We start from the raw sequence: 22003 nt of genomic DNA, 5'->3' as shown, positions 1-22003 counted from the left end.
TACTCGTGCAAATTCTTACGCAGTTGTTTTTGGTTTCCGACCTGATATGCAATTGTTGTGGCAGTTGTTTTTTGACCTTAATTGTGTTATTCTGTTACCTTATGCAATTGGATTGAATAGATAACCTTGTAATTGTTTAGATTCGATGTCGAAACAATATTTTAAAGCCCAATATCAATATTGGAAAAGAATACACAGGGAAAAGTGCAACAATACCTCCTTAATTCTTCCCAAAAATGTGTGCGGAATCTCCTTGACAGTTTTGAGATCAAGTGTTACAACTGTGGCGGGTTTCTACCTTTCTGTGTGGAGTTTGCATATTTAAGCTTGTGTGGGTTTTCCATAGGTATACTCTGGTTTCCTCCCACATCACAAAAACATGCTTGGTCGATTATTTAACGATTGAACGTGTGTGCGGTTTCTTTCTTATACACCAACCAAAACAAAAACAAAAAAAGCTTACAGCACCTGGTATTCCCAGGCGGTCTCCCATCCAAGTACTAACCAGGCCCGACCCTGCTTAGCTTCCGAGATCGGACGAGATCGGGCGTGTTCAGGGTAGTATGGCCGTAAGCCGAAGAGAACTGTGAAAATTACTTATTTAAAAGTCTAAAGACCTGATTCGACAGCCTGTAGTATATAATAATCCTGCATGCGGTCTCCCAAAGTAATCATCAAATTCGCCCCTCTTTGGTGACCAAGATAGAGCATTGGCAAGATAAAACGGCTGTTTACCAAAAGGGAAAGGAACTCTTTGTTGGGGTTATTCTGGGATATTATGATATATGTGAATATTAATCATTATATGTATTATATGTATATGAGCTTTATTTCAATTGGGGACCGAGCAAGCTCGAGCTCACTCTCCATGGCAGCTTGGCAGCTGGCTCCGAGGACATTTCATTGTTTTTTGGACTATTCACCTGACACATCACCAAGTTTCGGGCCGAGGACTGTTGATCTGAGTTCGCAATGAAGATCTGTGAAGGACTCTTAAATTGCTTTGACTTGGATTCCGGCAGATGGCGATAATCCAATCAACTTCCGAAAATACTCGCATATTGTTTCAAAATACTGCCGCTCGGTTCACCTTGTATACAAATTATTATGCTTACTCGTGCAAATTCTTACGCAGTTGTTTTTGGTTTCCGACCTGATATGCAATTGTTGTGGCAGTTGTTTTTTGACCTTAATTGTGTTATTCTGTTAGCTTATGCAATTGGATTGAATAGATAACCTTGTAATTGTTTAGATTCGATGTCGAAACAATATTTTAAAGCCCAATATCAATATTGGAAAAGAATACACAGGGAAAAGTGCAACAATACCTCCTTAATTCTTCCCAAAAATGTGTGCGGAATCTCCTTGACAGTTTTGAGATCAAGTGTTACAACTGTGGCGGGTTTCTACCTTTCTGTGTGGAGTTTGCATATTTAAGCTTGTGTGGGTTTTCCATAGGTATACTCTGGTTTCCTCCCACATCACAAAAACATGCTTGGTCGATTATTTAACGATTGAACGTGTGTGCGGTTTCTTTCTTATACACCAACCAAAACAAAAACAAAAAAAGCTTACAGCACCTGGTATTCCCAGGCGGTCTCCCATCCAAGTACTAACCAGGCCCGACCCTGCTTAGCTTCCGAGATCGGACGAGATCAGGCGTGTTCAGGGTAGTATGGCCGTAAGCCGAAGAGAACTGTGAAAATTACTTATTTAAAAGTCTAAAGACCTGATTCGACAGCCTGTAGTATATAATAATCCTGCATGCGGTCTCCCAAAGTAATCATCAAATTCGCCCCTCTTTGGTGACCAAGATAGAGCATTGGCAAGATAAAACGGCTGTTTACCAAAAGGGAAAGGAACTCTTTGTTGGGGTTATTCTGGGATATTATGATATATGTGAATATTAATCATTATATGTATTATATGTATATGAGCTTTATTTCAATTGGGGACCGAGCAAGCTCGAGCTCACTCTCCATGGCAGCTTGGCAGCTGGCTCCGAGGACATTTCATTGTTTTTTGGACTATTCACCTGACACATCACCAAGTTTCGGGCCGAGGACTGTTGATCTGAGTTCGCAATGAAGATCTGTGAAGGACTCTTAAATTGCTTTGACTTGGATTCCGGCAGATGGCGATAATCCAATCAACTTCCGAAAATACTCGCATATTGTTTCAAAATACTGCCGCTCGGTTCACCTTGTATACAAATTATTATGCTTACTCGTGCAAATTCTTACGCAGTTGTTTTTGGTTTCCGACCTGATATGCAATTGTTGTGGCAGTTGTTTTTTGACCTTAATTGTGTTATTCTGTTAGCTTATGCAATTGGATTGAATAGATAACCTTGTAATTGTTTAGATTCGATGTCGAAACAATATTTTAAAGCCCAATATCAATATTGGAAAAGAATACACAGGGAAAAGTGCAACAATACCTCCTTAATTCTTCCCAAAAATGTGTGCGGAATCTCCTTGACAGTTTTGAGATCAAGTGTTACAACTGTGGCGGGTTTCTACCTTTCTGTGTGGAGTTTGCATATTTAAGCTTGTGTGGGTTTTCCATAGGTATACTCTGGTTTCCTCCCACATCACAAAAACATGCTCGGTCGATTATTTAACGATTGAACGTGTGTGCGGTTTCTTTCTTATACACCAACCAAAACAAAAACAAAAAAAGCTTACAGCACCTGGTATTCCCAGGCGGTCTCCCATCCAAGTACTAACCAGGCCCGACCCTGCTTAGCTTCCGAGATCGGACGAGATCGGGCGTGTTCAGGGTAGTATGGCCGTAAGCCGAAGAGAACTGTGAAAATTACTTATTTAAAAGTCTAAAGACCTGATTCGACAGCCTGTAGTATATAATAATCCTGCATGCGGTCTCCCAAAGTAATCATCAAATTCGCCCCTCTTTGGTGACCAAGATAGAGCATTGGCAAGATAAAACGGCTGTTTACCAAAAGGGAAAGGAACTCTTTGTTGGGGTTATTCTGGGATATTATGATATATGTGAATATTAATCATTATATGTATTATATGTATATGAGCTTTATTTCAATTGGGGACCGAGCAAGCTCGAGCTCACTCTCCATGGCAGCTTGGCAGCTGGCTCCGAGGACATTTCATTGTTTTTTGGACTATTCACCTGACACATCACCAAGTTTCGGGCCGAGGACTGTTGATCTGAGTTCGCAATGAAGATCTGTGAAGGACTCTTAAATTGCTTTGACTTGGATTCCGGCAGATGGCGATAATCCAATCAACTTCCGAAAATACTCGCATATTGTTTCAAAATACTGCCGCTCGGTTCACCTTGTATACAAATTATTATGCTTACTCGTGCAAATTCTTACGCAGTTGTTTTTGGTTTCCGACCTGATATGCAATTGTTGTGGCAGTTGTTTTTTGACCTTAATTGTGTTATTCTGTTAGCTTATGCAATTGGATTGAATAGATAACCTTGTAATTGTTTAGATTCGATGTCGAAACAATATTTTAAAGCCCAATATCAATATTGGAAAAGAATACACAGGGAAAAGTGCAACAATACCTCCTTAATTCTTCCCAAAAATGTGTGCGGAATCTCCTTGACAGTTTTGAGATCAAGTGTTACAACTGTGGCGGGTTTCTACCTTTCTGTGTGGAGTTTGCATATTTAAGCTTGTGTGGGTTTTCCATAGGTATACTCTGGTTTCCTCCCACATCACAAAAACATGCTTGGTCGATTATTTAACGATTGAACGTGTGTGCGGTTTCTTTCTTATACACCAACCAAAACAAAAACAAAAAAAGCTTACAGCACCTGGTATTCCCAGGCGGTCTCCCATCCAAGTACTAACCAGGCCCGACCCTGCTTAGCTTCCGAGATCGGACGAGATCGGGCGTGTTCAGGGTAGTATGGCCGTAAGCCGAAGAGAACTGTGAAAATTACTTATTTAAAAGTCTAAAGACCTGATTCGACAGCCTGTAGTATATAATAATCCTGCATGCGGTCTCCCAAAGTAATCATCAAATTCGCCCCTCTTTGGTGACCAAGATAGAGCATTGGCAAGATAAAACGGCTGTTTACCAAAAGGGAAAGGAACTCTTTGTTGGGGTTATTCTGGGATATTATGATATATGTGAATATTAATCATTATATGTATTATATGTATATGAGCTTTATTTCAATTGGGGACCGAGCAAGCTCGAGCTCACTCTCCATGGCAGCTTGGCAGCTGGCTCCGAGGACATTTCATTGTTTTTTGGACTATTCACCTGACACATCACCAAGTTTCGGGCCGAGGACTGTTGATCTGAGTTCGCAATGAAGATCTGTGAAGGACTCTTAAATTGCTTTGACTTGGATTCCGGCAGATGGCGATAATCCAATCAACTTCCGAAAATACTCGCATATTGTTTCAAAATACTGCCGCTCGGTTCACCTTGTATACAAATTATTATGCTTACTCGTGCAAATTCTTACGCAGTTGTTTTTGGTTTCCGACCTGATATGCAATTGTTGTGGCAGTTGTTTTTTGACCTTAATTGTGTTATTCTGTTAGCTTATGCAATTGGATTGAATAGATAACCTTGTAATTGTTTAGATTCGATGTCGAAACAATATTTTAAAGCCCAATATCAATATTGGAAAAGAATACACAGGGAAAAGTGCAACAATACCTCCTTAATTCTTCCCAAAAATGTGTGCGGAATCTCCTTGACAGTTTTGAGATCAAGTGTTACAACTGTGGCGGGTTTCTACCTTTCTGTGTGGAGTTTGCATATTTAAGCTTGTGTGGGTTTTCCATAGGTATACTCTGGTTTCCTCCCACATCACAAAAACATGCTTGGTCGATTGTTTAACGATTGAACGTGTGTGCGGTTTCTTTCTTATACACCAACCAAAACAAAAACAAAAAAAGCTTACAGCACCTGGTATTCCCAGGCGGTCTCCCATCCAAGTACTAACCAGGCCCGACCCTGCTTAGCTTCCGAGATCGGACGAGATCGGGCGTGTTCAGGGTAGTATGGCCGTAAGCCGAAGAGAACTGTGAAAATTACTTATTTAAAAGTCTAAAGACCTGATTCGACAGCCTGTAGTATATAATAATCCTGCATGCGGTCTCCCAATTGAAATAAAGCTCATATAGCATATAATACATATAATGATTGAATATTCACGATATATCATAAGGATTCCCAGAATAACCCCAACACTTTGTTGGGGTTATTCTGGGATATTATGATATATGTGAATATTAATCATTATATGTATTATATGTATATGAGCTTTATTTCAATTGGGGACCGAGCAAGCTCGAGCTCACTCTCCATGGCAGCTTGGCAGCTGGCTCCGAGGACATTTCATTGTTTTTTGGACTATTCACCTGACACATCACCAAGTTTCGGGCCGAGGACTGTTGATCTGAGTTCGCAATGAAGATCTGTGAAGGACTCTTAAATTGCTTTGACTTGGATTCCGGCAGATGGCGATAATCCAATCAACTTCCGAAAATACTCGCATATTGTTTCAAAATACTGCCGCTCGGTTCACCTTGTATACAAATTATTATGCTTACTCGTGCAAATTCTTACGCAGTTGTTTTTGGTTTCCGACCTGATATGCAATTGTTGTGGCAGTTGTTTTTTGACCTTAATTGTGTTATTCTGTTAGCTTATGCAATTGGATTGAATAGACAACCTTGTAATTGTTTAGATTCGATGTCGAAACAATATTTTAAAGCCCAATATCAATATTGGAAAAGAATACACAGGGAAAAGTGCAACAATACCTCCTTAATTCTTCCCAAAAATGTGTGCGGAATCTCCTTGACAGTTTTGAGATCAAGTGTTACAACTGTGGCGGGTTTCTACCTTTCTGTGTGGAGTTTGCATATTTAAGCTTGTGTGGGTTTTCCATAGGTATACTCTGGTTTCCTCCCACATCACAAAAACATGCTCGGTCGATTATTTAACGATTGAACGTGTGTGCGGTTTCTTTCTTATACACCAACCAAAACAAAAACAAAAAAAAGCTTACAGCACCTGGTATTCCCAGGCGGTCTCCCATCCAAGTACTAACCAGGCCCGACCCTGCTTGGCTTCCGAGATCGGACGAGATCGGGCGTGTTCAGGGTAGTATGGCCGTAAGCCGAAGAGAACTGTGAAAATTACTTATTTAAAAGTCTAAAGACCTGATTCGACAGCCTGTAGTATATAATAATCCTGCATGCGGTCTCCCAAAGTAATCATCAAATTCGCCCCTCTTTGGTGACCAAGATAGAGCATTGGCAAGATAAAACGGCTGTTTACCAAAAGGGAAAGGAACTCTTTGTTGGGGTTATTCTGGGATATTATGATATATGTGAATATTAATCATTATATGTATTATATGTATATGAGCTTTATTTCAATTGGGGACCGAGCAAGCTCGAGCTCACTCTCCATGGCAGCTTGGCAGCTGGCTCCGAGGACATTTCATTGTTTTTTGGACTATTCACCTGACACATCACCAAGTTTCGGGCCGAGGACTGTTGATCTGAGTTCGCAATGAAGATCTGTGAAGGACTCTTAAATTGCTTTGACTTGGATTCCGGCAGATGGCGATAATCCAATCAACTTCCGAAAATACTCGCATATTGTTTCAAAATACTGCCGCTCGGTTCACCTTGTATACAAATTATTATGCTTACTCGTGCAAATTCTTACGCAGTTGTTTTTGGTTTCCGACCTGATATGCAATTGTTGTGGCAGTTGTTTTTTGACCTTAATTGTGTTATTCTGTTACCTTATGCAATTGGATTGAATAGATAACCTTGTAATTGTTTAGATTCGATGTCGAAACAATATTTTAAAGCCCAATATCAATATTGGAAAAGAATACACAGGGAAAAGTGCAACAATACCTCCTTAATTCTTCCCAAAAATGTGTGCGGAATCTCCTTGACAGTTTTGAGATCAAGTGTTACAACTGTGGCGGGTTTCTACCTTTCTGTGTGGAGTTTGCATATTTAAGCTTGTGTGGGTTTTCCATAGGTATACTCTGGTTTCCTCCCACATCACAAAAACATGCTCGGTCGATTATTTAACGATTGAACGTGTGTGCGGTTTCTTTCTTATACACCAACCAAAACAAAAACAAAAAAAGCTTACAGCACCTGGTATTCCCAGGCGGTCTCCCATCCAAGTACTAACCAGGCCCGACCCTGCTTAGCTTCCGAGATCGGACGAGATCGGGCGTGTTCAGGGTAGTATGGCCGTAAGCCGAAGAGAACTGTGAAAATTACTTATTTAAAAGTCTAAAGACCTGATTCGACAGCCTGTAGTATATAATAATCCTGCATGCGGTCTCCCAAAGTAATCATCAAATTCGCCCCTCTTTGGTGACCAAGATAGAGCATTGGCAAGATAAAACGGCTGTTTACCAAAAGGGAAAGGAACTCTTTGTTGGGGTTATTCTGGGATATTATGATATATGTGAATATTAATCATTATATGTATTATATGTATATGAGCTTTATTTCAATTGGGGACCGAGCAAGCTCGAGCTCACTCTCCATGGCAGCTTGGCAGCTGGCTCCGAGGACATTTCATTGTTTTTTGGACTATTCACCTGACACATCACCAAGTTTCGGGCCGAGGACTGTTGATCTGAGTTCGCAATGAAGATCTGTGAAGGACTCTTAAATTGCTTTGACTTGGATTCCGGCAGATGGCGATAATCCAATCAACTTCCGAAAATACTCGCATATTGTTTCAAAATACTGCCGCTCGGTTCACCTTGTATACAAATTATTATGCTTACTCGTGCAAATTCTTACGCAGTTGTTTTTGGTTTCCGACCTGATATGCAATTGTTGTGGCAGTTGTTTTTTGACCTTAATTGTGTTATTCTGTTAGCTTATGCAATTGGATTGAATAGATAACCTTGTAATTGTTTAGATTCGATGTCGAAACAATATTTTAAAGCCCAATATCAATATTGGAAAAGAATACACAGGGAAAAGTGCAACAATACCTCCTTAATTCTTCCCAAAAATGTGTGCGGAATCTCCTTGACAGTTTTGAGATCAAGTGTTACAACTGTGGCGGGTTTCTACCTTTCTGTGTGGAGTTTGCATATTTAAGCTTGTGTGGGTTTTCCATAGGTATACTCTGGTTTCCTCCCACATCACAAAAACATGCTTGGTCGATTGTTTAACGATTGAACGTGTGTGCGGTTTCTTTCTTATACACCAACCAAAACAAAAACAAAAAAAGCTTACAGCACCTGGTATTCCCAGGCGGTCTCCCATCCAAGTACTAACCAGGCCCGACCCTGCTTAGCTTCCGAGATCGGACGAGATCGGGCGTGTTCAGGGTAGTATGGCCGTAAGCCGAAGAGAACTGTGAAAATTACTTATTTAAAAGTCTAAAGACCTGATTCGACAGCCTGTAGTATATAATAATCCTGCATGCGGTCTCCCAAAGTAATCATCAAATTCGCCCCTCTTTGGTGACCAAGATAGAGCATTGGCAAGATAAAACGGCTGTTTACCAAAAGGGAAAGGAACTCTTTGTTGGGGTTATTCTGGGATATTATGATATATGTGAATATTAATCATTATATGTATTATATGTATATGAGCTTTATTTCAATTGGGGACCGAGCAAGCTCGAGCTCACTCTCCATGGCAGCTTGGCAGCTGGCTCCGAGGACATTTCATTGTTTTTTGGACTATTCACCTGACACATCACCAAGTTTCGGGCCGAGGACTGTTGATCTGAGTTCGCAATGAAGATCTGTGAAGGACTCTTAAATTGCTTTGACTTGGATTCCGGCAGATGGCGATAATCCAATCAACTTCCGAAAATACTCGCATATTGTTTCAAAATACTGCCGCTCGGTTCACCTTGTATACAAATTATTATGCTTACTCGTGCAAATTCTTACGCAGTTGTTTTTGGTTTCCGACCTGATATGCAATTGTTGTGGCAGTTGTTTTTTGACCTTAATTGTGTTATTCTGTTAGCTTATGCAATTGGATTGAATAGATAACCTTGTAATTGTTTAGATTCGATGTCGAAACAATATTTTAAAGCCCAATATCAATATTGGAAAAGAATACACAGGGAAAAGTGCAACAATACCTCCTTAATTCTTCCCAAAAATGTGTGCGGAATCTCCTTGACAGTTTTGAGATCAAGTGTTACAACTGTGGCGGGTTTCTACCTTTCTGTGTGGAGTTTGCATATTTAAGCTTGTGTGGGTTTTCCATAGGTATACTCTGGTTTCCTCCCACATCACAAAAACATGCTTGGTCGATTATTTAACGATTGAACGTGTGTGCGGTTTCTTTCTTATACACCAACCAAAACAAAAACAAAAAAAGCTTACAGCACCTGGTATTCCCAGGCGGTCTCCCATCCAAGTACTAACCAGGCCCGACCCTGCTTAGCTTCCGAGATCGGACGAGATCGGGCGTGTTCAGGGTAGTATGGCCGTAAGCCGAAGAGAACTGTGAAAATTACTTATTTAAAAGTCTAAAGACCTGATTCGACAGCCTGTAGTATATAATAATCCTGCATGCGGTCTCCCAAAGTAATCATCAAATTCGCCCCTCTTTGGTGACCAAGATAGAGCATTGGCAAGATAAAACGGCTGTTTACCAAAAGGGAAAGGAACTCTTTGTTGGGGTTATTCTGGGATATTATGATATATGTGAATATTAATCATTATATGTATTATATGTATATGAGCTTTATTTCAATTGGGGACCGAGCAAGCTCGAGCTCACTCTCCATGGCAGCTTGGCAGCTGGCTCCGAGGACATTTCATTGTTTTTTGGACTATTCACCTGACACATCACCAAGTTTCGGGCCGAGGACTGTTGATCTGAGTTCGCAATGAAGATCTGTGAAGGACTCTTAAATTGCTTTGACTTGGATTCCGGCAGATGGCGATAATCCAATCAACTTCCGAAAATACTCGCATATTGTTTCAAAATACTGCCGCTCGGTTCACCTTGTATACAAATTATTATGCTTACTCGTGCAAATTCTTACGCAGTTGTTTTTGGTTTCCGACCTGATATGCAATTGTTGTGGCAGTTGTTTTTTGACCTTAATTGTGTTATTCTGTTAGCTTATGCAATTGGATTGAATAGATAACCTTGTAATTGTTTAGATTCGATGTCGAAACAATATTTTAAAGCCCAATATCAATATTGGAAAAGAATACACAGGGAAAAGTGCAACAATACCTCCTTAATTCTTCCCAAAAATGTGTGCGGAATCTCCTTGACAGTTTTGAGATCAAGTGTTACAACTGTGGCGGGTTTCTACCTTTCTGTGTGGAGTTTGCATATTTAAGCTTGTGTGGGTTTTCCATAGGTATACTCTGGTTTCCTCCCACATCACAAAAACATGCTTGGTCGATTATTTAACGATTGAACGTGTGTGCGGTTTCTTTCTTATACACCAACCAAAACAAAAACAAAAAAAGCTTACAGCACCTGGTATTCCCAGGCGGTCTCCCATCCAAGTACTAACCAGGCCCGACCCTGCTTAGCTTCCGAGATCGGACGAGATCGGGCGTGTTCAGGGTAGTATGGCCGTAAGCCGAAGAGAACTGTGAAAATTACTTATTTAAAAGTCTAAAGACCTGATTCGACAGCCTGTAGTATATAATAATCCTGCATGCGGTCTCCCAAAGTAATCATCAAATTCGCCCCTCTTTGGTGACCAAGATAGAGCATTGGCAAGATAAAACGGCTGTTTACCAAAAGGGAAAGGAACTCTTTGTTGGGGTTATTCTGGGATATTATGATATATGTGAATATTAATCATTATATGTATTATATGTATATGAGCTTTATTTCAATTGGGGACCGAGCAAGCTCGAGCTCACTCTCCATGGCAGCTTGGCAGCTGGCTCCGAGGACATTTCATTGTTTTTTGGACTATTCACCTGACACATCACCAAGTTTCGGGCCGAGGACTGTTGATCTGAGTTCGCAATGAAGATCTGTGAAGGACTCTTAAATTGCTTTGACTTGGATTCCGGCAGATGGCGATAATCCAATCAACTTCCGAAAATACTCGCATATTGTTTCAAAATACTGCCGCTCGGTTCACCTTGTATACAAATTATTATGCTTACTCGTGCAAATTCTTACGCAGTTGTTTTTGGTTTCCGACCTGATATGCAATTGTTGTGGCAGTTGTTTTTTGACCTTAATTGTGTTATTCTGTTAGCTTATGCAATTGGATTGAATAGATAACCTTGTAATTGTTTAGATTCGATGTCGAAACAATATTTTAAAGCCCAATATCAATATTGGAAAAGAATACACAGGGAAAAGTGCAACAATACCTCCTTAATTCTTCCCAAAAATGTGTGCGGAATCTCCTTGACAGTTTTGAGATCAAGTGTTACAACTGTGGCGGGTTTCTACCTTTCTGTGTGGAGTTTGCATATTTAAGCTTGTGTGGGTTTTCCATAGGTATACTCTGGTTTCCTCCCACATCACAAAAACATGCTTGGTCGATTGTTTAACGATTGAACGTGTGTGCGGTTTCTTTCTTATACACCAACCAAAACAAAAACAAAAAAAGCTTACAGCACCTGGTATTCCCAGGCGGTCTCCCATCCAAGTACTAACCAGGCCCGACCCTGCTTAGCTTCCGAGATCGGACGAGATCGGGCGTGTTCAGGGTAGTATGGCCGTAAGCCGAAGAGAACTGTGAAAATTACTTATTTAAAAGTCTAAAGACCTGATTCGACAGCCTGTAGTATATAATAATCCTGCATGCGGTCTCCCAAAGTAATCATCAAATTCGCCCCTCTTTGGTGACCAAGATAGAGCATTGGCAAGATAAAACGGCTGTTTACCAAAAGGGAAAGGAACTCTTTGTTGGGGTTATTCTGGGATATTATGATATATGTGAATATTAATCATTATATGTATTATATGTATATGAGCTTTATTTCAATTGGGGACCGAGCAAGCTCGAGCTCACTCTCCATGGCAGCTTGGCAGCTGGCTCCGAGGACATTTCATTGTTTTTTGGACTATTCACCTGACACATCACCAAGTTTCGGGCCGAGGACTGTTGATCTGAGTTCGCAATGAAGATCTGTGAAGGACTCTTAAATTGCTTTGACTTGGATTCCGGCAGATGGCGATAATCCAATCAACTTCCGAAAATACTCGCATATTGTTTCAAAATACTGCCGCTCGGTTCACCTTGTATACAAATTATTATGCTTACTCGTGCAAATTCTTACGCAGTTGTTTTTGGTTTCCGACCTGATATGCAATTGTTGTGGCAGTTGTTTTTTGACCTTAATTGTGTTATTCTGTTAGCTTATGCAATTGGATTGAATAGATAACCTTGTAATTGTTTAGATTCGATGTCGAAACAATATTTTAAAGCCCAATATCAATATTGGAAAAGAATACACAGGGAAAAGTGCAACAATACCTCCTTAATTCTTCCCAAAAATGTGTGCGGAATCTCCTTGACAGTTTTGAGATCAAGTGTTACAACTGTGGCGGGTTTCTACCTTTCTGTGTGGAGTTTGCATATTTAAGCTTGTGTGGGTTTTCCATAGGTATACTCTGGTTTCCTCCCACATCACAAAAACATGCTTGGTCGATTATTTAACGATTGAACGTGTGTGCGGTTTCTTTCTTATACACCAACCAAAACAAAAACAAAAAAAGCTTACAGCACCTGGTATTCCCAGGCGGTCTCCCATCCAAGTACTAACCAGGCCCGACCCTGCTTAGCTTCCGAGATCGGACGAGATCGGGCGTGTTCAGGGTAGTATGGCCGTAAGCCGAAGAGAACTGTGAAAATTACTTATTTAAAAGTCTAAAGACCTGATTCGACAGCCTGTAGTATATAATAATCCTGCATGCGGTCTCCCAAAGTAATCATCAAATTCGCCCCTCTTTGGTGACCAAGATAGAGCATTGGCAAGATAAAACGGCTGTTTACCAAAAGGGAAAGGAACTCTTTGTTGGGGTTATTCTGGGATATTATGATATATGTGAATATTAATCATTATATGTATTATATGTATATGAGCATTATTTCAATTGGGGACCGAGCAAGCTCGAGCTCACTCTCCATGGCAGCTTGGCAGCTGGCTCCGAGGACATTTCATTGTTTTTTGGACTATTCACCTGACACATCACCAAGTTTCGGGCCGAGGACTGTTGATCTGAGTTCGCAATGAAGATCTGTGAAGGACTCTTAAATTGCTTTGACTTGGATTCCGGCAGATGGCGATAATCCAATCAACTTCCGAAAATACTCGCATATTGTTTCAAAATACTGCCGCTCGGTTCACCTTGTATACAAATTATTATGCTTACTCGTGCAAATTCTTACGCAGTTGTTTTTGGTTTCCGACCTGATATGCAATTGTTGTGGCAGTTGTTTTTTGACCTTAATTGTGTTATTCTGTTAGCTTATGCAATTGGATTGAATAGATAACCTTGTAATTGTTTAGATTCGATGTCGAAACAATATTTTAAAGCCCAATATCAATATTGGAAAAGAATACACAGGGAAAAGTGCAACAATACCTCCTTAATTCTTCCCAAAAATGTGTGCGGAATCTCCTTGACAGTTTTGAGATCAAGTGTTACAACTGTGGCGGGTTTCTACCTTTCTGTGTGGAGTTTGCATATTTAAGCTTGTGTGGGTTTTCCATAGGTATACTCTGGTTTCCTCCCACATCACAAAAACATGCTTGGTCGATTGTTTAACGATTGAACGTGTGTGCGGTTTCTTTCTTATACACCAACCAAAACAAAAACAAAAAAAGCTTACAGCACCTGGTATTCCCAGGCGGTCTCCCATCCAAGTACTAACCAGGCCCGACCCTGCTTAGCTTCCGAGATCGGACGAGATCGGGCGTGTTCAGGGTAGTATGGCCGTAAGCCGAAGAGAACTGTGAAAATTACTTATTTAAAAGTCTAAAGACCTGATTCGACAGCCTGTAGTATATAATAATCCTGCATGCGGTCTCCCAAAGTAATCATCAAATTCGCCCCTCTTTGGTGACCAAGATAGAGCATTGGCAAGATAAAACGGCTGTTTACCAAAAGGGAAAGGAACTCTTTGTTGGGGTTATTCTGGGATATTATGATATATGTGAATATTAATCATTATATGTATTATATGTATATGAGCTTTATTTCAATTGGGGACCGAGCAAGCTCGAGCTCACTCTCCATGGCAGCTTGGCAGCTGGCTCCGAGGACATTTCATTGTTTTTTGGACTATTCACCTGACACATCACCAAGTTTCGGGCCGAGGACTGTTGATCTGAGTTCGCAATGAAGATCTGTGAAGGACTCTTAAATTGCTTTGACTTGGATTCCGGCAGATGGCGATAATCCAATCAACTTCCGAAAATACTCGCATATTGTTTCAAAATACTGCCGCTCGGTTCACCTTGTATACAAATTATTATGCTTACTCGTGCAAATTCTTACGCAGTTGTTTTTGGTTTCCGACCTGATATGCAATTGTTGTGGCAGTTGTTTTTTGACCTTAATTGTGTTATTCTGTTAGCTTATGCAATTGGATTGAATAGATAACCTTGTAATTGTTTAGATTCGATGTCGAAACAATATTTTAAAGCCCAATATCAATATTGGAAAAGAATACACAGGGAAAAGTGCAACAATACCTCCTTAATTCTTCCCAAAAATGTGTGCGGAATCTCCTTGACAGTTTTGAGATCAAGTGTTACAACTGTGGCGGGTTTCTACCTTTCTGTGTGGAGTTTGCATATTTAAGCTTGTGTGGGTTTTCCATAGGTATACTCTGGTTTCCTCCCACATCACAAAAACATGCTTGGTCGATTATTTAACGATTGAACGTGTGTGCGGTTTCTTTCTTATACACCAACCAAAACAAAAACAAAAAAAGCTTACAGCACCTGGTATTCCCAGGCGGTCTCCCATCCAAGTACTAACCAGGCCCGACCCTGCTTAGCTTCCGAGATCGGACGAGATCGGGCGTGTTCAGGGTAGTATGGCCGTAAGCCGAAGAGAACTGTGAAAATTACTTATTTAAAAGTCTAAAGACCTGATTCGACAGCCTGTAGTATATAATAATCCTGCATGCGGTCTCCCAAAGTAATCATCAAATTCGCCCCTCTTTGGTGACCAAGATAGAGCATTGGCAAGATAAAACGGCTGTTTACCAAAAGGGAAAGGAACTCTTTGTTGGGGTTATTCTGGGATATTATGATATATGTGAATATTAATCATTATATGTATTATATGTATATGAGCTTTATTTCAATTGGGGACCGAGCAAGCTCGAGCTCACTCTCCATGGCAGCTTGGCAGCTGGCTCCGAGGACATTTCATTGTTTTTTGGACTATTCACCTGACACATCACCAAGTTTCGGGCCGAGGACTGTTGATCTGAGTTCGCAATGAAGATCTGTGAAGGACTCTTAAATTGCTTTGACTTGGATTCCGGCAGATGGCGATAATCCAATCAACTTCCGAAAATACTCGCATATTGTTTCAAAATACTGCCGCTCGGTTCACCTTGTATACAAATTATTATGCTTACTCGTGCAAATTCTTACGCAGTTGTTTTTGGTTTCCGACCTGATATGCAATTGTTGTGGCAGTTGTTTTTTGACCTTAATTGTGTTATTCTGTTAGCTTATGCAATTGGATTGAATAGATAACCTTGTAATTGTTTAGATTCGATGTCGAAACAATATTTTAAAGCCCAATATCAATATTGGAAAAGAATACACAGGGAAAAGTGCAACAATACCTCCTTAATTCTTCCCAAAAATGTGTGCGGAATCTCCTTGACAGTTTTGAGATCAAGTGTTACAACTGTGGCGGGTTTCTACCTTTCTGTGTGGAGTTTGCATATTTAAGCTTGTGTGGGTTTTCCATAGGTATACTCTGGTTTCCTCCCACATCACAAAAACATGCTTGGTCGATTGTTTAACGATTGAACGTGTGTGCGGTTTCTTTCTTATACACCAACCAAAACAAAAACAAAAAAAGCTTACAGCACCTGGTATTCCCAGGCGGTCTCCCATCCAAGTACTAACCAGGCCCGACCCTGCTTAGCTTCCGAGATCGGACGAGATCGGGCGTGTTCAGGGTAGTATGGCCGTAAGCCGAAGAGAACTGTGAAAATTACTTATTTAAAAGTCTAAAGACCTGATTCGACAGCCTGTAGTATATAATAATCCTGCATGCGGTCTCCCAAAGTAATCATCAAATTCGCCCCTCTTTGGTGACCAAGATAGAGCATTGGCAAGATAAAACGGCTGTTTACCAAAAGGGAAAGGAACTCTTTGTTGGGGTTATTCTGGGATATTATGATATATGTGAATATTAATCATTATATGTATTATATGTATATGAGCTTTATTTCAATTGGGGACCGAGCAAGCTCGAGCTCACTCTCCATGGCAGCTTGGCAGCTGGCTCCGAGGACATTTCATTGTTTTTTGGACTATTCACCTGACACATCACCAAGTTTCGGGCCGAGGACTGTTGATCTGAGTTCGCAATGAAGATCTGTGAAGGACTCTTAAATTGCTTTGACTTGGATTCCGGCAGATGGCGATAATCCAATCAACTTCCGAAAATACTCGCATATTGTTTCAAAATACTGCCGCTCGGTTCACCTTGTATACAAATTATTATGCTTACTCGTGCAAATTCTTACGCAGTTGTTTTTGGTTTCCGACCTGATATGCAATTGTTGTGGCAGTTGTTTTTTGACCTTAATTGTGTTATTCTGTTAGCTTATGCAATTGGATTGAATAGATAACCTTGTAATTGTTTAGATTCGATGTCGAAACAATATTTTAAAGCCCAATATCAATATTGGAAAAGAATACACAGGGAAAAGTGCAACAATACCTCCTTAATTCTTCCCAAAAATGTGTGCGGAATCTCCTTGACAGTTTTGAGATCAAGTGTTACAACTGTGGCGGGTTTCTACCTTTCTGTGTGGAGTTTGCATATTTAAGCTTGTGTGGGTTTTCCATAGGTATACTCTGGTTTCCTCCCACATCACAAAAACATGCTTGGTCGATTGTTTAACGATTGAACGTGTGTGCGGTTTCTTTCTTATACACCAACCAAAACAAAAACAAAAAAAGCTTACAGCACCTGGTATTCCCAGGCGGTCTCCCATCCAAGTACTAACCAGGCCCGACCCTGCTTAGCTTCCGAGATCGGACGAGATCGGGCGTGTTCAGGGTAGTATGGCCGTAAGCCGAAGAGAACTGTGAAAATTACTTATTTAAAAGTCTAAAGACCTGATTCGACAGCCTGTAGTATATAATAATCCTGCATGCGGTCTCCCAAAGTAATCATCAAATTCGCCCCTCTTTGGTGACCAAGATAGAGCATTGGCAAGATAAAACGGCTGTTTACCAAAAGGGAAAGGAACTCTTTGTTGGGGTTATTCTGGGATATTATGATATATGTGAATATTAATCATTATATGTATTATATGTATATGAGCTTTATTTCAATTGGGGACCGAGCAAGCTCGAGCTCACTCTCCATGGCAGCTTGGCAGCTGGCTCCGAGGACATTTCATTGTTTTTTGGACTATTCACCTGACACATCACCAAGTTTCGGGCCGAGGACTGTTGATCTGAGTTCGCAATGAAGATCTGTGAAGGACTCTTAAATTGCTTTGACTTGGATTCCGGCAGATGGCGATAATCCAATCAACTTCCGAAAATACTCGCATATTGTTTCAAAATACTGCCGCTCGGTTCACCTTGTATACAAATTATTATGCTTACTCGTGCAAATTCTTACGCAGTTGTTTTTGGTTTCCGACCTGATATGCAATTGTTGTGGCAGTTGTTTTTTGACCTTAATTGTGTTATTCTGTTAGCTTATGCAATTGGATTGAATAGATAACCTTGTAATTGTTTAGATTCGATGTCGAAACAATATTTTAAAGCCCAATATCAATATTGGAAAAGAATACACAGGGAAAAGTGCAACAATACCTCCTTAATTCTTCCCAAAAATGTGTGCGGAATCTCCTTGACAGTTTTGAGATCAAGTGTTACAACTGTGGCGGGTTTCTACCTTTCTGTGTGGAGTTTGCATATTTAAGCTTGTGTGGGTTTTCCATAGGTATACTCTGGTTTCCTCCCACATCACAAAAACATGCTTGGTCGATTATTTAACGATTGAACGTGTGTGCGGTTTCTTTCTTATACACCAACCAAAACAAAAACAAAAAAAGCTTACAGCACCTGGTATTCCCAGGCGGTCTCCCATCCAAGTACTAACCAGGCCCGACCCTGCTTAGCTTCCGAGATCGGACGAGATCGGGCGTGTTCAGGGTAGTATGGCCGTAAGCCGAAGAGAACTGTGAAAATTACTTATTTAAAAGTCTAAAGACCTGATTCGACAGCCTGTAGTATATAATAATCCTGCATGCGGTCTCCCAAAGTAATCATCAAATTCGCCCCTCTTTGGTGACCAAGATAGAGCATTGGCAAGATAAAACGGCTGTTTACCAAAAGGGAAAGGAACTCTTTGTTGGGGTTATTCTGGGATATTATGATATATGTGAATATTAATCATTATATGTATTATATGTATATGAGCTTTATTTCAATTGGGGACCGAGCAAGCTCGAGCTCACTCTCCATGGCAGCTTGGCAGCTGGCTCCGAGGACATTTCATTGTTTTTTGGACTATTCACCTGACACATCACCAAGTTTCGGGCCGAGGACTGTTGATCTGAGTTCGCAATGAAGATCTGTGAAGGACTCTTAAATTGCTTTGACTTGGATTCCGGCAGATGGCGATAATCCAATCAACTTCCGAAAATACTCGCATATTGTTTCAAAATACTGCCGCTCGGTTCACCTTGTATACAAATTATTATGCTTACTCGTGCAAATTCTTACGCAGTTGTTTTTGGTTTCCGACCTGATATGCAATTGTTGTGGCAGTTGTTTTTTGACCTTAATTGTGTTATTCTGTTAGCTTATGCAATTGGATTGAATAGATAACCTTGTAATTGTTTAGATTCGATGTCGAAACAATATTTTAAAGCCCAATATCAATATTGGAAAAGAATACACAGGGAAAAGTGCAACAATACCTCCTTAATTCTTCCCAAAAATGTGTGCGGAATCTCCTTGACAGTTTTGAGATCAAGTGTTACAACTGTGGCGGGTTTCTACCTTTCTGTGTGGAGTTTGCATATTTAAGCTTGTGTGGGTTTTCCATAGGTATACTCTGGTTTCCTCCCACATCACAAAAACATGCTTGGTCGATTGTTTAACGATTGAACGTGTGTGCGGTTTCTTTCTTATACACCAACCAAAACAAAAACAAAAAAAGCTTACAGCACCTGGTATTCCCAGGCGGTCTCCCATCCAAGTACTAACCAGGCCCGACCCTGCTTAGCTTCCGAGATCGGACGAGATCGGGCGTGTTCAGGGTAGTATGGCCGTAAGCCGAAGAGAACTGTGAAAATTACTTATTTAAAAGTCTAAAGACCTGATTCGACAGCCTGTAGTATATAATAATCCTGCATGCGGTCTCCCAAAGTAATCATCAAATTCGCCCCTCTTTGGTGACCAAGATAGAGCATTGGCAAGATAAAACGGCTGTTTACCAAAAGGGAAAGGAACTCTTTGTTGGGGTTATTCTGGGATATTATGATATATGTGAATATTAATCATTATATGTATTATATGTATATGAGCTTTATTTCAATTGGGGACCGAGCAAGCTCGAGCTCACTCTCCATGGCAGCTTGGCAGCTGGCTCCGAGGACATTTCATTGTTTTTTGGACTATTCACCTGACACATCACCAAGTTTCGGGCCGAGGACTGTTGATCTGAGTTCGCAATGAAGATCTGTGAAGGACTCTTAAATTGCTTTGACTTGGATTCCGGCAGATGGCGATAATCCAATCAACTTCCGAAAATACTCGCATATTGTTTCAAAATACTGCCGCTCGGTTCACCTTGTATACAAATTATTATGCTTACTCGTGCAAATTCTTACGCAGTTGTTTTTGGTTTCCGACCTGATATGCAATTGTTGTGGCAGTTGTTTTTTGACCTTAATTGTGTTATTCTGTTAGCTTATGCAATTGGATTGAATAGATAACCTTGTAATTGTTTAGATTCGATGTCGAAACAATATTTTAAAGCCCAATATCAATATTGGAAAAGAATACACAGGGAAAAGTGCAACAATACCTCCTTAATTCTTCCCAAAAATGTGTGCGGAATCTCCTTGACAGTTTTGAGATCAAGTGTTACAACTGTGGCGGGTTTCTACCTTTCTGTGTGGAGTTTGCATATTTAAGCTTGTGTGGGTTTTCCATAGGTATACTCTGGTTTCCTCCCACATCACAAAAACATGCTTGGTCGATTATTTAACGATTGAACGTGTGTGCGGTTTCTTTCTTATACACCAACCAAAACAAAAACAAAAAAAGCTTACAGCACCTGGTATTCCCAGGCGGTCTCCCATCCAAGTACTAACCAGGCCCGACCCTGCTTAGCTTCCGAGATCGGACGAGATCGGGCGTGTTCAGGGTAGTATGGCCGTAAGCCGAAGAGAACTGTGAAAATTACTTATTTAAAAGTCTAAAGACCTGATTCGACAGCCTGTAGTATATAATAATCCTGCATGCGGTCTCCCAAAGTAATCATCAAATTCGCCCCTCTTTGGTGACCAAGATAGAGCATTGGCAAGATAAAACGGCTGTTTACCAAAAGGGAAAGGAACTCTTTGTTGGGGTTATTCTGGGATATTATGATATATGTGAATATTAATCATTATATGTATTATATGTATATGAGCTTTATTTCAATTGGGGACCGAGCAAGCTCGAGCTCACTCTCCATGGCAGCTTGGCAGCTGGCTCCGAGGACATTTCATTGTTTTTTGGACTATTCACCTGACACATCACCAAGTTTCGGGCCGAGGACTGTTGATCTGAGTTCGCAATGAAGATCTGTGAAGGACTCTTAAATTGCTTTGACTTGGATTCCGGCAGATGGCGATAATCCAATCAACTTCCGAAAATACTCGCATATTGTTTCAAAATACTGCCGCTCGGTTCACCTTGTATACAAATTATTATGCTTACTCGTGCAAATTCTTACGCAGTTGTTTTTGGTTTCCGACCTGATATGCAATTGTTGTGGCAGTTGTTTTTTGACCTTAATTGTGTTATTCTGTTAGCTTATGCAATTGGATTGAATAGATAACCTTGTAATTGTTTTTTATTTGATGTCGGAAGCTCATATACATATAATGATTAATATTCACATATATAATAATATCCCAGAATAACCCCAACAAAGAGTTCCTTTCCCTTTTGGTAAACAGCCGTTTTATCTTGCCAATGCTCTATCTTGGTCGCCAAAGAGGGGCGAATTTGATGATTACTTTGGGAGACCGCATGCAGGATTATTATATATTACAGGCTGTCGAATTAGGTCTTTAGACTTTTAAATAAGTAATTTTCAGAGTTCCTTTTGGCTTACAGCCATACTACCCTGAAAATGCCCGATCTCGTCCGATCTCGGAAGCTAAGCAGGGTCGGGCCTGGTTAGTACTTGGATGGGTGACCTCCTGGGAATACCAGGTGCTGTAAGCTCATTTGGCTTTTGTTGGTGTATAAGAAAGAAACCGCACACACGTTCAATCGTTAAATAATCGACCAAGCATGTTTTTGTGATGTGGGAGGAAAACAGAGTATACCTATGGAAAACCCACACAAGCTTAAATATGCAAACTCCACACAGAAAGGTAGAAACCCGCCACAGTTGTAACACTTGATCTCAAAACTGTCAAGGAGATTCCGCACACATTTTTGGGAAGAATTAAGGAGGTATTGATGCACTTTTCCCTGTGTATTATTTTCCAATATTGATATTGGGCTTTAAAATATTGTATGACCGTAAGCCGATGGGAACTCTGAAAATTACTTATGTAAAAGCTTACCGACCTAATTT

At 40.5% G+C, this 22003-nt stretch overlaps 20 non-coding genes across 20 annotated transcripts; 1 reads left to right on the top strand and 19 right to left on the bottom strand.

Moving 5' to 3' along the window:
• Positions 1-456: 456 nt before the first annotated feature.
• LOC144090396 (5S ribosomal RNA) lies at positions 457-575 on the bottom strand. Its single transcript, XR_013305367.1, has one exon. It is a non-coding gene; the product is annotated as a 5S ribosomal RNA (ribosomal RNA).
• A 993-nt stretch (positions 576-1568) lies between these two features.
• LOC144090412 (5S ribosomal RNA) lies at positions 1569-1687 on the bottom strand. The gene has a single exon (XR_013305383.1). It is a non-coding gene; the product is annotated as a 5S ribosomal RNA (ribosomal RNA).
• A 993-nt stretch (positions 1688-2680) lies between these two features.
• LOC144090395 (5S ribosomal RNA) lies at positions 2681-2799 on the bottom strand. Its single transcript, XR_013305366.1, has one exon. It is a non-coding gene; the product is annotated as a 5S ribosomal RNA (ribosomal RNA).
• Positions 2800-3792: 993 nt separating this feature from the next.
• LOC144090394 (5S ribosomal RNA) lies at positions 3793-3911 on the bottom strand. Its single transcript, XR_013305365.1, has one exon. It is a non-coding gene; the product is annotated as a 5S ribosomal RNA (ribosomal RNA).
• Positions 3912-4904: 993 nt separating this feature from the next.
• Positions 4905-5023, bottom strand: LOC144090393 (5S ribosomal RNA). The gene has a single exon (XR_013305364.1). It is a non-coding gene; the product is annotated as a 5S ribosomal RNA (ribosomal RNA).
• A 994-nt stretch (positions 5024-6017) lies between these two features.
• Positions 6018-6136, bottom strand: LOC144090409 (5S ribosomal RNA). The gene has a single exon (XR_013305380.1). It is a non-coding gene; the product is annotated as a 5S ribosomal RNA (ribosomal RNA).
• A 993-nt stretch (positions 6137-7129) lies between these two features.
• LOC144090391 (5S ribosomal RNA) lies at positions 7130-7248 on the bottom strand. The gene has a single exon (XR_013305362.1). It is a non-coding gene; the product is annotated as a 5S ribosomal RNA (ribosomal RNA).
• A 993-nt stretch (positions 7249-8241) lies between these two features.
• Positions 8242-8360, bottom strand: LOC144090390 (5S ribosomal RNA). The gene has a single exon (XR_013305361.1). It is a non-coding gene; the product is annotated as a 5S ribosomal RNA (ribosomal RNA).
• A 993-nt stretch (positions 8361-9353) lies between these two features.
• On the bottom strand, positions 9354-9472 carry LOC144090389 (5S ribosomal RNA). The gene has a single exon (XR_013305360.1). It is a non-coding gene; the product is annotated as a 5S ribosomal RNA (ribosomal RNA).
• Positions 9473-10465: 993 nt separating this feature from the next.
• LOC144090388 (5S ribosomal RNA) lies at positions 10466-10584 on the bottom strand. Its single transcript, XR_013305359.1, has one exon. It is a non-coding gene; the product is annotated as a 5S ribosomal RNA (ribosomal RNA).
• A 993-nt stretch (positions 10585-11577) lies between these two features.
• LOC144090387 (5S ribosomal RNA) lies at positions 11578-11696 on the bottom strand. Its single transcript, XR_013305358.1, has one exon. It is a non-coding gene; the product is annotated as a 5S ribosomal RNA (ribosomal RNA).
• A 993-nt stretch (positions 11697-12689) lies between these two features.
• LOC144090385 (5S ribosomal RNA) lies at positions 12690-12808 on the bottom strand. Its single transcript, XR_013305357.1, has one exon. It is a non-coding gene; the product is annotated as a 5S ribosomal RNA (ribosomal RNA).
• Positions 12809-13801: 993 nt separating this feature from the next.
• Positions 13802-13920, bottom strand: LOC144090384 (5S ribosomal RNA). The gene has a single exon (XR_013305356.1). It is a non-coding gene; the product is annotated as a 5S ribosomal RNA (ribosomal RNA).
• A 993-nt stretch (positions 13921-14913) lies between these two features.
• On the bottom strand, positions 14914-15032 carry LOC144090383 (5S ribosomal RNA). The gene has a single exon (XR_013305355.1). It is a non-coding gene; the product is annotated as a 5S ribosomal RNA (ribosomal RNA).
• A 993-nt stretch (positions 15033-16025) lies between these two features.
• Positions 16026-16144, bottom strand: LOC144090382 (5S ribosomal RNA). The gene has a single exon (XR_013305354.1). It is a non-coding gene; the product is annotated as a 5S ribosomal RNA (ribosomal RNA).
• A 993-nt stretch (positions 16145-17137) lies between these two features.
• Positions 17138-17256, bottom strand: LOC144090381 (5S ribosomal RNA). Its single transcript, XR_013305353.1, has one exon. It is a non-coding gene; the product is annotated as a 5S ribosomal RNA (ribosomal RNA).
• Positions 17257-18249: 993 nt separating this feature from the next.
• LOC144090424 (5S ribosomal RNA) lies at positions 18250-18368 on the bottom strand. The gene has a single exon (XR_013305393.1). It is a non-coding gene; the product is annotated as a 5S ribosomal RNA (ribosomal RNA).
• A 993-nt stretch (positions 18369-19361) lies between these two features.
• On the bottom strand, positions 19362-19480 carry LOC144090414 (5S ribosomal RNA). The gene has a single exon (XR_013305385.1). It is a non-coding gene; the product is annotated as a 5S ribosomal RNA (ribosomal RNA).
• Positions 19481-20473: 993 nt separating this feature from the next.
• On the bottom strand, positions 20474-20592 carry LOC144090403 (5S ribosomal RNA). Its single transcript, XR_013305374.1, has one exon. It is a non-coding gene; the product is annotated as a 5S ribosomal RNA (ribosomal RNA).
• Positions 20593-21526: 934 nt separating this feature from the next.
• LOC144090380 (5S ribosomal RNA) lies at positions 21527-21645 on the top strand. Its single transcript, XR_013305352.1, has one exon. It is a non-coding gene; the product is annotated as a 5S ribosomal RNA (ribosomal RNA).
• Positions 21646-22003: the final 358 nt, after the last annotated feature.

Source organism: Stigmatopora argus, chromosome 15 (genome assembly GCF_051989625.1).
Source record: "Stigmatopora argus isolate UIUO_Sarg chromosome 15, RoL_Sarg_1.0, whole genome shotgun sequence".
Classification (NCBI taxonomy): Eukaryota; Metazoa; Chordata; class Actinopteri; order Syngnathiformes; family Syngnathidae; genus Stigmatopora; species Stigmatopora argus.
This window is presented reverse-complemented; position numbering and strand designations above follow the sequence as displayed.